Genomic DNA, 12,832 nt, shown 5'->3' with positions numbered 1-12,832 from the left:
TTTATTTTCTTCTGCTTTCTGTAGAGTAAGATATTAACTTTTTGTCTTGAAAGAAGACATTGTAAGGCAGTGTTGAAAGAAAAATGTCATGTTCAAATGTGTCAGATTCTTACTTTGTTTGGTTTGGTTTAATATTTTGAGACAGGGTCTTACTGTATATTTCAGGCTGGCCTTGAACTCGTGATGTAGCTCAGGCTGGCTTTCAACTTAATGGCATTCTTCCTGCCTCAGCCTCCCAAGTGCTGGGATTACAGGTGTGCACCACCATACCCAGTCAGATTTATTTTTTATATTTAGCATCAGTAGTTGGTTATTACTAATAACCAAAGTATACAATTATGCCTAACAGATAAGTACTGAGAAGTTGACCGGTATTTTGTTGTTATAAGATTTAGCCATTACTGTATGCATTGGTCAGTATGGTAATAATACTAACTGGGATAAAGTTGAAAGAAAATTCAACTCAAAATGATTCAAGGAGAAAAAGCAATCTAGTTGAAGTGTGACTTGAGGTAGGCACTAAAATGGTATTCTAAGGGCATCTTTCCTGTCTGTTTCTAAATTCCATTTCTTGTGATTTGGCCTCATTTTCACATAAATTTACCCTTTTGTGGTGGTTAGCTGGTTGCAGAAATCCCTCCTCCCATTGTAAGAATTCTGAATCCATAGGAGGTGGTTATTCTTTCTGGACCTCCATAAGATTAACAGGGTAAGGCCAATCGCCTTAGCTTCATCTTGTACCAACCAGTACCAACACATCACAATTTCACAGTCATAGGTTCCACCAGGGAGCTACGGTGTGACTGCCTATAGCAGAAACACATTGCTAATAGGGAAGGGGGTGTGTCTACCCTGGGCTATCCGATGGAGAAGTCAGGATAGAGAAAAATGTTGCTGGGTGACAAAAGGAACAGATGGCTCTTCTGCCATATGGAAGATACTTGTGTATGTTTAATCTCCAATGAAAGAGCATGCATTGTGGCATACAGAGGGTTTTGTTTTTATTTAAAAGATGGAATTGTAGAAAATAGATATTTTAAAACCCTTTCTCTCTACTTATCCTTGTCCTACATCAGGAAATGGCTTGATGAGATAAACGTGGTCAGGTCATCCCAGATGCTACAAGATGGTGATCTCTCCATCACTGGAAAATGTTCAGATAGAGGCTTAAGAAACATTATTCAATGATGTGATTATTAAATGACCTAAGAAATGAATATGGAATTGAGGTAGATCTGTAAGTTCCTGTGGGCATTATGTTCTTAAAAAGCTGGTTTATGGTTTCTTACTAATTTAGGTAGTTTCATAAGTAGTATAGCATCAATTCAACAAATTTGTGCTCCAGTAAGAAGATAAGTTTTATTAATCATATTAGACTGAATGTTGCAGATGAGATTCCCCATTGCTTGTTAGATTGATATTTAGGTCTCCTATGATCTGTTTTCAGCCTCGCCTTATCATCTGTCTTAGTTACTTTTTTCGTTGCTGAAACAAAATACCCAACACCCACAAGTTAAGAGAGGAAAAGGTTTATTTGGGTTACAGTTTGTGGAGGTTTTAGTCCATAATCAGCTGGCTCCAAGGCAGGGTGGGAGTACAGACAGACAGACAGACATCACAGAGGAGAGACAGTTTATGGTTGGCAGAAAGTAGCAAAGCAGACAGGGGCTATAGCTATTTCTATCACTTTTATCTTATCCAGGCTATCTGCCCTTAGGGCAAGTAGCATTTACACCTTTTTTTTTTTTTTTTTTCAATCTTTTTGAGACAGGGTTTTACTATGTAGTCCAGGCTGGCCTTGAGCTCACTTTGTAGCCCAGGCTGGTCTCAACTCCCAAGATCCTCCTGCCTCAGCTGGAATTTACAGGTGTGTGCCACCATGCCTGGCTATACCCTTAATCCTAGTGCCCTTGATCCTAGCATTGTACTGTGAATCAATCCCAGCTAGAACCAGCTACCTCTGACTGCATGAGGCTTTGGGAGGATGTCTAGATACAAATCAACATCAATGTTTCTGCTACTGTATCCCTTACATTTATCTACGTGAATGTTACTGCTTACTCGTTTTTGTCCAACACATTAAAAAATTTCTGACCTCTGTTGGACATTCTTGTGTATGATGGTCTTTCTCTCTGAAATGTCTTTTGTGCTTTTCTTCAAGTTCAGAACTGACTGGCAGTCCTCCCCCAACCCCAAGCCCAAAGCAACCCCATGTGTTTGAATATTCTAATGACTGTGCCATTCACTAAGTCCTTACTATATTACTTATCTTATAAACTATATGGCACTCCCATCTCCTTAGTAAAGTTACAGACTCCTTAAGGTCAGATACCTGATTTGATCCAGTTTTGTAATCAAAATTGCATTTTGTGAAGAAGAAAGCTTCTATGTTATGATAATAATAATAAGAAAAGGATATTTGAGTTCTTAGATGTCTGATAGCTTTTAGAGTATTTTATGGGTTTTTTTGCAGTTGTTTTTGTCATTTTGAGACAGGATCTCACTATGCAGTTCAGGCTGACCTTGAACTTACTTTGTAGCCCAGGCTGGCCTTGAACTCACGGTGATCCTCCTGCCTCAGCCTCCTGAGTGCTGAGACTACAGGCGTGCGCCACTGTGCCCAGCCTAGAATATTTTAATACATGTAGTATGAAAGAGTTCCTAAAATAGGACATTTAAAAATACATAATTAATTGTTCATCTGGCTGACAAAAGGTTCTATTCCTAGAGGTTGTTAAATGTGCTGAATGTCTGGTCTGTATCCAGCTGCTCTGGTGCTACTTAATATTTAACCTTTACCATTCACCTCACTGTCTCTGAGTTCCAGTATCCTTTTCTATAAAATGAGGATAATAAATGAACCTTCTTCACAGGATTGTTTTGGAGGTTGAATTAATGTAAACGGTGAAATAATGCCCAGCTATAGTAAAAACTTGGTAAGTGTTAGTTGCCATTACTAATAATGCAGCTTTTCCTGCCAGGCCCTCACCCAGTGCCTGATCCTCTATGAGTATTCAGTGAGTGTTAATTAAATGAAGAAATAATGGAAGGATTAATGAGCAAAGAGTTGATAAGCAGACTGCGTTTTCATTGATGCTTGTTGAATACTTGGATTGTGTGTATTTGCAGTACTGGGGATTGAACCCAGAGCCTTTGCACAGAGCTACATGCCCATCCCTTTTTATTTCTTATTTTAGTATCTCACCAAGTGGCCCAGGCAGAGCTCAAACTTGGTGACCCTCTTCCCTCAGGCTCCCAGAGTGCTGGGATTACAACCATGCGGAATCACGCCTAGCCTATTGAATACTTCGAGGTTAACTGTCTTCTAAAAGAACTGGGAAAGGAGATTGAATAAAGGCAGCAATTTATTAAAATATATATGGGCTGGGCATGGTGACACATGCTGTAATCCCAGCACTCAGAAGGCTGAGGCAGAAGGATCACTGCGAGTTCAAGGCCAGCCTGAACTGCATAGTGAGACCCTGTCTCATAAAAGACCAAAGGGGTGGGGGGAGTGATACCCACTGCTGTGCTCAAGTCTTTTCTTTCATTACTTTGACTTGATGAGGTGGGTATGGTGGCATACACCTGTAATCTCAACTCTTAAGTAAACTGAGGAAGGAGGAGGAAGAGTTGCCTTCCTGGCAATTTAGAAGATTCTGTGTCAGCAGCAAATTTAAAAAGGGCAGGGGATGTAGTTCAGTGGTGGAGGACTTGTCTAGCATGCATTTAATCTCCAGCACTGCAATGAACAAAACAAAAAACTTGTAAAGTTTGCATTTTTGCCCTGGTTTACAGTTGAGGAAGCTTGTATTACATAGCGCTGCTTCCCGGTTTAGCATCTGACCTCATCACATGTATCTATCTTCCTTTACTTCAGCCCCTGCACTCTGTTAACACTGTGCCACCACCTGAAATACTAAATAGGTTTTCGGGCTGACAGCGTGTTGCCTTCATCCTTTTCTATCATGCTCTGAGCTCTACTCTACTTCTCCTGGCTGTTTGGTACCTTGCTGGTTTTGCTGATCTTGTTCCCAGCGCAGAGCTTGCGCTGCACTTCCTCAGCACTGCTTTGGTTTCACCCTTAGTTCCTGTCATGGACTTTCTGTGCTGTGTATCGTTTTGGTCTCCACACACCAGGACCAACACTGTTTTCTCTGCTTTTAGTACTGGAAGAGGTTGTAGCAGCGAGGTGGCAGTCTCTCTCATAGTTTTAATGTTCCCTAACTTTAATTGGAAATCCATTACTATGTGAAAGTCTTAATTACTGACCTCTTGTGAAAAGTCCTACAGCACCATTCACGCTTTCCAATGTGGTCTGAGAGACAGCATCTTACAGTGAAAAGTTTTAGAGCCAGGCCGACGAGGATTTAGGTCCTGCTACCCTCTTCCTGGCAGTATCAATAATCTAGAACAATAATGAATTTCTATTAAAAGTTAGTTTCCTCATCTTTAAAAGTAGGTGTAAGGCTTCAACAAAATGGTTAAGATAATAAAATACCTCTTATGTGTAACACCTAAGGTATTCAACAAACATTAGTTTTATTCTTCCATTCCCCCCCCCATTTCTCTGTGTCTGTCTCTCTCTGTTCTTCTCTCTCTGTCTCCCTCTGTCTCTGTCGCTCTCCCCCTGTTCCTGTCCCTGCTTCTCTGTAGGTAATAGAACCTTATACTTGGGGTATTCTGAAGATGGCAAAAGACAACCGCAAACCTTCTCTGTCCTTTCAGCTCCTGTGAAGGTTGAGTTTCCCACAGTCACTGTGAACTTACTGTGTCAGCTTGCAGTACCTTTTCACGTCCACCCCCAGCCAAATATGAAAGCTCCTTGCAGCGGAGCCACAGAGTTTGATGAACCTCTGAATTCCCTCTCCTTAGCCTGCAAGAGGTGTTCAGTAGATATCTGATGATACTGCTATGTTCACCTTCATCATAGGGAATTGATACAACTTGGTACATGATAAACTTAATCATAGGTACGTGATATAACTTGTTTCTTTTTTTTCCGCATTCTCTTACCCTCCCTTCAATCCCTGTTCCCTTCATTATTTACAAAGCTTTGTTTCTATTTTATCCTTTTCCCATTTTTTCCCTTCCTTCTTTCCCCCTCTTCCCTAGTACCACTTTCCTTTTGAACAGTTTCTTCCTATTTCAGTATCTGTTATACATTTTGGTTCTTATTTACACTTTCAGTTTCTCACACAGAGAGACAATGAAATATTAACATTGTGTCCGATTTATTTCACTTAAGAGTATGATCGCCAGTGAAACAGACTAGAGGATGCAGAAACAACTCCAGACATACTCAGCCATCTTATCTTTGACAAAGGTGCTAAACATATTCACTGGAAGAAAGATAGCCTCTTCAATAAATGGCGCTGGGAAAACTGGCTCTGCACAAGCTGAGGATTAAAATTGGACCCATATCTTTCACCATGCATTAAAATAAATTTCAAGGGGATCAAAGATCTAAATATTAAGACAGAAACATTAAATCTGCTGGAAGATAGAATAAATAGAACTTTTGAAGACATGGGTGTGGGTAAAGACTTTATGAATTAAAAAACCCTGTCACACAGGAACTAACAACAAAGAATCAGCAACTGGGATCTCATCTTATTAAAAACGCTGTTGCACAGTGAGAAAAACCACCAACAGAGTGAAGAGACAACCCACAACGTGGGGAAAATGTTTGCTGGCTGTTCCTCACAGGATTACTATTGAGAACGTATAAAGAACTCAAAATAATGAGACCTCCCAAAGTTAAAGACACAATCCAAAAATGGGCATCTGAGATGAATACACACTTCTCAGATGAAGAAATACAAACAGCAAATAGATAGATGAAAAAATGTTCAATATCACTGGTTATTCGAGAGATGCAAATTAAAACAACACTGAGATTCCATCTCACCCCGGAAAGAATGGTGACTGTCAGGAAATCAGTCAATAACAAATGCTAGAGGGATTGTGGGGAAAAATGATCCCTTCTCCACTGTTGGTGGAAGTGTAGACTGGTGCAAGTCACTGTGGAAATCAGTGTAAAGATTCCTCAAAAAACTAGGGTTGGAGGTCTCCCTTGACCCAGCTGTTGCCCTTCTGGGTATCTCCCCAGAAGAATTTATTCCACAGTGATATATGTCTACCCCACAGTGATATATGTCTACCCATGTTTATAGCAGCGCAATTTGTGATAGCTAGATCTTGGAAACAACCTAAATGCCCATCAACGTAGGAATGGATAAAAAAGATGTGGTCTTTTTATATAATGGAGTATTATTACTCAGCCATAAACAAGGAGAAGCTTAAAAATTCTAGAGGTAAATGGATGCAACTGGAGACCATATTCGTAAGTGAAATAAACCAGACACAAATATGTGAACATCGATTGTATTATCTCCCTAGTGTGAGAAGCTGAAAGAGTAATTAAGATCCAAAATGTCTAATAGATATTGTAAAATGGGAAGAAACTTCAAAAGGAAAGAGAAAGCCGGGTGTGGTGGCGCACCCCTGTAATCCCAGCACTTGGGAGGCTGAAGCAGGAAGATCACTGCAAGTTCAAGACCAGCCTAGGCTACAAAATGGTTACGATAATAAAATACCTCTAATGTGTAACACCTAAGGTATTCAACAAACATTAGTTTTATTCTTCCATTCCCCCCCCCTTAAAGCCAGCTTAAAGCCAGCCTGAACTGCAGAGTGAGACCCTGTCTCAAAAAGACAAACAAACAAACAAACAAACAAACAAAAAAACCAAAAGGAAAGAGAAACTGGGTTGGGGGAATGGAGAAAAGAAGAAAGGGAAAAGCAAAAGGCAAAAAATTTTATATATATCTATATATCTTAGGTTTGTACTAATATTGTTTGGACAATTAAATGCTGATATCTTATACTCTGAGTAACTAAAGATAACAGTATATAGCAGGGCGTGGTGGTGCACACCTGTAATCCCAGCACTTGGGAGGCTGAGACAGGAGGATCGTTGTGAGTTTGAGACCAGCCTGGGCTACAAAGTGAGCTCAAGGCCAGGCTAAACTGCATAGTGAGACTCTGTCTCAAAAAGACAAAAAACAAAAAAAGATAATTGTATGGGATATATTAATGATTGTTACCCTTCTATGGTATTGTTTTGGAATTTTTTTCTTTAAAAAATTTACATCTTTTTATATTGTATATTTAAAACTTACTTAGCTCTAATCACAATTTATATCTTTTTATAGTGTATATTAAGAATTTACTGTAGCTGTAATAAAAAAAGTATGATCTCAGGATCCACCCATTTTGCTATAACTATCTCAAGTTTATCCTTCTTTATGGCTGAGTAGTAGTACTTCATTGTATAAAACACCCCACATCTTTTTTATCCATTCACTGGTTGATGGGCATTTGGATTGTTTCCAGTATTTAGCTAACACAAACCGTGCTGCTATCAATGTGGTATGCATATATCACTGTGGTATAATGCTTTTAATTCTTTTTGCTATATACCAAGAAGGGGAATAGCTGGGTGAAGTGGAACCTCTTAGTCCTAGTTTTTTGAGGAATCACCACACTGGTTGTACCAGTGTATACTCCCACCAATAGAGGAGAAGTGTTCTATTTTTCTGTTCAGGAAACATTAACCAGAGCAGTTAGACAAGTGAAAGAAATAAAAAGAATGAAGATAGGAAAAGAAAGGAAGGCCGGGCATGGTGGCACATGCCTGTAATCCCAGCACTCCAGAGGCTGAGGCAGGAGGATTGTTGCGAGTTTGAGACCAGCTTGGGCTACAAGGTGAGCTCAAGGCCAGCCTGAAGTGCATAGTGAGACTCTGTCTCAAAAAGACAAAAAAAAGTTAAATTATCATTATTTGCAGATGACATAATACTCTACATAGAAGATCCCAAAAACTCCACCAAAAGACTTCTAGATTTAATAACCTAATTCAGTTCCTTAGCTGGACACAAAATCAACACTTAAAAAATCAAAAGCATTCCTGTACACAAATAACAAACTGACTGAGAGAGAAATTAGAGAAACAACACCTTTTATAATAGCATGGAAGAAACAATGAAGTACTTGGGAATCAATCTAACAAAGAAAGTAAAAGATCTATACATTGAAAACTATTGTACTCTGAAAAAGGAAATCAAAGAAGATACTAGAAAATGGAGGGCAGCAACACAGTGTCTGCCTAGCATGTGCAAGTTCCTGAGTTCGATTCCAGGTACAAAAAAAAAGGAAAGCTACTTCTTGCTGTTGCATAGGAAGAACCAACATAGTGGAAATGGCCATACTCCCAAAATTGGCACACAGATTTAATGCAATCCCAAGCAAAATACATTAGTATACCATTAGCATACCTCACAGAACTGGAGAAAACATTCCTCAAATCCATTTGGAACCAAGAGAGACCTGGAATAGCAAAAGCAATTATTGGCAACAAAGGCAAAAGGGGTATCACAATCTTTGACTTGAAATTACACTACAGAGCTACTGTGACAAAAACAGCATGGTACTGGGAAAAAAACTCAGGCCTGAGGATCAGTGGAACAGATTAGAAGCTGCAGAAACAAGTCCAAACACACTTAGCTACCTTATCTTTATCAAAGATGCCAAACACCTCGAAGAAAAATAGGCTCTTTAATAAATAATGCTGGCAACACTGGCTTTTCACATACTGAAGACTAAAACTAGACCCATGTCTCTCACCATGCACTACATTAAATTTTTTTTTTTTTTTTTTTTTTTTTTTTTGTCTTTTTGAGACAGGGTCTTGCTATACAGTCAGGTTGGCCTTGAGCTCACTTTGTAGCCCTGGCAGGTCTTAAACTTGCAAGGATCCTCCTGCCTCAGTCTCCTGTGTCCTGGGATTACAGGCATGCACTACCACCCCTGGTGCGCTACATTAAAATTGAAACGGATCAAAGATCTAAATAGTAAAACAGAATCACTAAATCTGCTGGAAGCGAGAATGGGTAGAACTCTTGAAGACAGGTACAGTCAAAGACTCCATGAATGAAACCGTGATTGCATGCAAAATACTACAAAGAATCAACAACTGATTAAAAAGCTTTTGCACAGCAAAAGAAATCACCAAGAGTGAAGACAACCCATAGAGTGGAAAATTATTTTAACCAGTTGTTCCTCAGACAAAGCACTGATATCTAGAACATACACAGAATTGAAAAAACCAGACCCCCCAAGTTTAAGGACCCAATCCAAAATGGGCATCTGGGGGCTGGGGATTTAGCTCAGCGGCAAAAGCGCCTGCCTGGCAAGCGCAAGGTCATGAGTTCGGTTCCCGGTACCAGAGAAAAACCAAAAAAAAACAAAAACAAAAACAAAATGGGCATCTGAAATGAACACACGCTTCCTATGTGAAGAAGTAGAAATGGCAAATAAATATATGAAAAGATGTTCAACATCACTGGTCATTCAAGTGATACAAATTAAAACAAATGCTGAGATTCCATCTCACTCCAGAAAGAATGGCTACAAATGCTTGCAAGCCTGTTGATTGGGTCTTTTATTCAGGGGAGTCTAAATTTTTTGAGTTCTTAATATATTCTGGATGGTAGTTCTCTGTCTGAGGTATGGGAAAAATGCTTTTTTTTATTCTGTAGTGTCTCTTCATTCTCTTGGTTTTCTTTGCTGTCCAGAGCTTTTCAATTTGATATAACCCCATTTGTTGATTCTTGATGTTTTTTCTTATGTGATTGCATTTCTATCAGAAAGTCCTTACCTGTGTCTGTGACTTCAAGAGTTTTATGTATCTTTCAGCAGTTTAAGTGTTTATGTTTTAAATGTTTAGATCTTTAATGCCTTGTGTATTGGCTCACGCTTATAATCTCAGCGCTCATGAAGCTGAGACAATAGGATTACTGTGATTTTGAGGCTAGACTAAATAGCAAGTTCAGGGCCAGCCTGAACTATTGCCTCAAAAGAGCAAGACAGACTGTGTCTCAGAAAAAATCACCAGCACCAACAAAAAATTTAGATGATCCAGCACCATCTGTTAAAGAGGCTACCTTTCCTCCTTTTGGAAGTTTTGGCTCCTTTGTCAAAGGTCAGATGGCTGAATGTGCCTGGAGTTGTTTTTGTGTTTTCTTATCCTTGTTATGGCTTGTGTCTTACTGTCCTCCCAAAGCTTCATGTCATAGAGGGTTGGCTTTTCTGAGGTGGATTAAGGGTGTGAGTGCTACACCCGCCCTACAGTATCCTGTATACTATATAAAGGAGGAAAAGAGGCTTGCTTTCCCCGTTTGCTCTTGTTACTTTTGGTATCTTGTGCTTCCTTGAACTGTTGCTCCTCTGTCCCGCCACCCTGCCTTGGAGCCAGCTGCTTATGGACTGAAACCTCCACAAACGGTGAGCTAAATAAACCTCTTCTCCTTTAACTTTGGGGGTTGGGTATTTTGTCTCAGCAAGGAGAGAAATGTAATGAAGACAGTCCTTTTGGATTGATCTACATGACTGTTTTTGTGTCAGTACATGCTATTTTTATCACTGTAGCTTTGTAATATAACTAGAAATCCAGGATTGTGATGCCTTCTGACTTGTTCTTATGGCCCAGGATTGCTTCTGCTATTCTGGGCCTCTTCTGTCTGGTTCCATATGAATTTTAGCATTGTTTTCTTTGGTTCCACAGGGAATGCTTCTGGTATTTTGATTGGAATTGAATTAAATCCATTTGTTAGTTTTGGAAGTATGCCCATTTTGACAGTGTTGGTTCTGCCTATCCGGGGACAGAGAATATCTTTCCATTTTCTGATGTCCCCTCTGATCTTTTTTTTCTGAGTACTGTAGTTTTCCTTGTAGAGGTCTTTTGCTTCTTTTGTTAGGTTAATTTCTAAGTAAGTATAATACTTTTTCTTCAATCTTTTGTGGATGGTATTGTTTCCTAATTTCTTTCTCAGCGGGCTCATTATTGGTATACAGGAATAGTATAGAGTTTTGTTTGTTGATTTTATATTCAGGGACCCTGCTGAATTTGTTCATTACTATAGTTCTAGGTGTCTTTTGGTGGAATATTTTGGGTCTTCTGTGTAAAGGATCATGTCTTCTGTCAATAAGGAGAGTTTTTAAAAATTTCATCCTGTTTTAAATGCATCCTTTTTCTTTCTTTTGCCTGGTTGCTTGAAAGTTTGAATACTCCTATATTGAATAGGAGTGGTGACAGTGGACTCCCTTATCTTGTTCCTGATTTTAGAGGAAAAGTTTGCAGTTTTTTTCCCATTTAATATGATGTTGACAGTAGGTTTGTTATAAATGGCTTTTATCAGATGGAGATAAGGTCCTTCTATGCCCATTTTCTTTATTTCCAGTGAATTTTAATCTCTAGCATTTCTTTTTTATTCTTAGCGTTTCCATTTCTTCTTGCATGATTAACTCAAATAAATGTAAAATGGTATCTGTGGTAAGTTCCACAAAACGAGTTACATGGCAGGGGCAGCATTCATACTGGCAGGGTGGAAATGACGATTAGGAGATGTACCGAAGACTTGGGATTGGTGTGGAGGAGATGGTTGCAAGTCATTGTTAAATAATGAGTTGTATGTATGACAGTTGAACGCAGTTAAGGTGTCGTTTTATTCAGGGTGTCAGGTCCTGAGAACGAGGTGCCCACAGATGAAAAGAAAAACAAGAGCCAGAACTCTGGGGTCAGGGGGCTTACAGCCTCTTGGACTGCAGCCTCAGATACCAATTTCAGTCACCTTTTGTTCAAGAACCAAGGGCGTAGCTGGTACAATTGGGTGGATACCAAATGTTTTAGCAAGGATAATTAAAGGATTATCTTTCTCCACATGTAATCCAACACAAACCTGTAATCCCAGCACTCAAGAGGCTGAGACAGGAGGATCGTAAACTCAGGGCTAATCTGGGCTGTATAATGAATCTTAAGAAACTCTGACAAATAATAAACAAATCATTGTGTCCTCAAGGCATTCTAATCAAACAATGTTCTCCACATTACGGTTGTTTCACTGAATGTGTACTAATGGAGTTGGTTTTGGAAAAACTACTCTGTTGTGTGGAGAATGAATTGGAGGACTCCTACAGATTCAGGAAGACTTTAGGAGGAGTTTTTATAATAGGTGGAAGTGGAGAAAATTTGACAAAATCATGAGACTATTTAGGAGGCAAAAATGACAACTTGGTGATGGACTATATGTGGAATAGGGAAGTGTCTAAGGGTTGAAACGTTTCTGGTTTGCATGTTAGTGGTTTCATTTACTGATATAGTGAGCCCTGGAAGATACCAGCTGCTCTACTACTGAGCTACATCCTCACTCATTCATTCATTCATTCATTCATTGGACAGGCTCTCACTAGGTTCCTAAGGGCGGGGGGAAGGGTACTTGAACTTGTGATGCTCCTGCCTCAGTTGCCCTCAGCGCTGGGATTACAGGCCTGTGACTTCACACCTGAGTGAAAATACCAGGTATTTATTTATTTATTATTTTTTTTTAATGCCAGGTTTTTAATGCGTAGGCAGGGCAAGAGAGTACAGTTGGTATTGGACATATTGAAGCAACTGACATAAACTGAAGGTATTTTTAACACTGAGTATGGGAGCGCAGCTCGTATTCAGCTGGCATTTATTGATCTCTTTGTACAGTGTGCAATATGCTAGGTGTTGCTGGGAGCAGCAGTAGAACTAAAAAAAAGCAGCGGGGTGGGATGCTTCCTTGTTTAGTAGAACTGAAAGAGACTTATAAATAACCACAAGGAATAATAGCGCAGAAAAAGTGATTGTCCTCTAGATCCATCCACACATTAATCACTTATGTTTGTGATTTCCTGCATTTGGGGCCTTTCTCCGAGGAGGTCTTCTAAGCTGTAACTTTAGATG

At 39.5% G+C, this 12,832-nt stretch overlaps 1 protein-coding gene across 1 annotated transcript in view; it reads left to right on the top strand.

The window, feature by feature from the left end:
- Osbpl9 (oxysterol binding protein-like 9) overlaps positions 1–12,832 on the top strand; it is a gene marked incomplete in the record, with an annotated part of 147,682 nt that overhangs the window by 78,801 nt on the left and 56,049 nt on the right.

The sequence above is a fragment of the Chinchilla lanigera genome, unplaced genomic scaffold (assembly GCF_000276665.1).
Source record: "Chinchilla lanigera isolate Chin_1 unplaced genomic scaffold, ChiLan1.0 scaffold00063, whole genome shotgun sequence".
Classification (NCBI taxonomy): domain Eukaryota; kingdom Metazoa; phylum Chordata; class Mammalia; order Rodentia; family Chinchillidae; genus Chinchilla; species Chinchilla lanigera.
The sequence above is the reverse complement of the archived record's forward strand: the minus strand, read 5'-3'. Positions and strand labels throughout refer to the sequence as shown.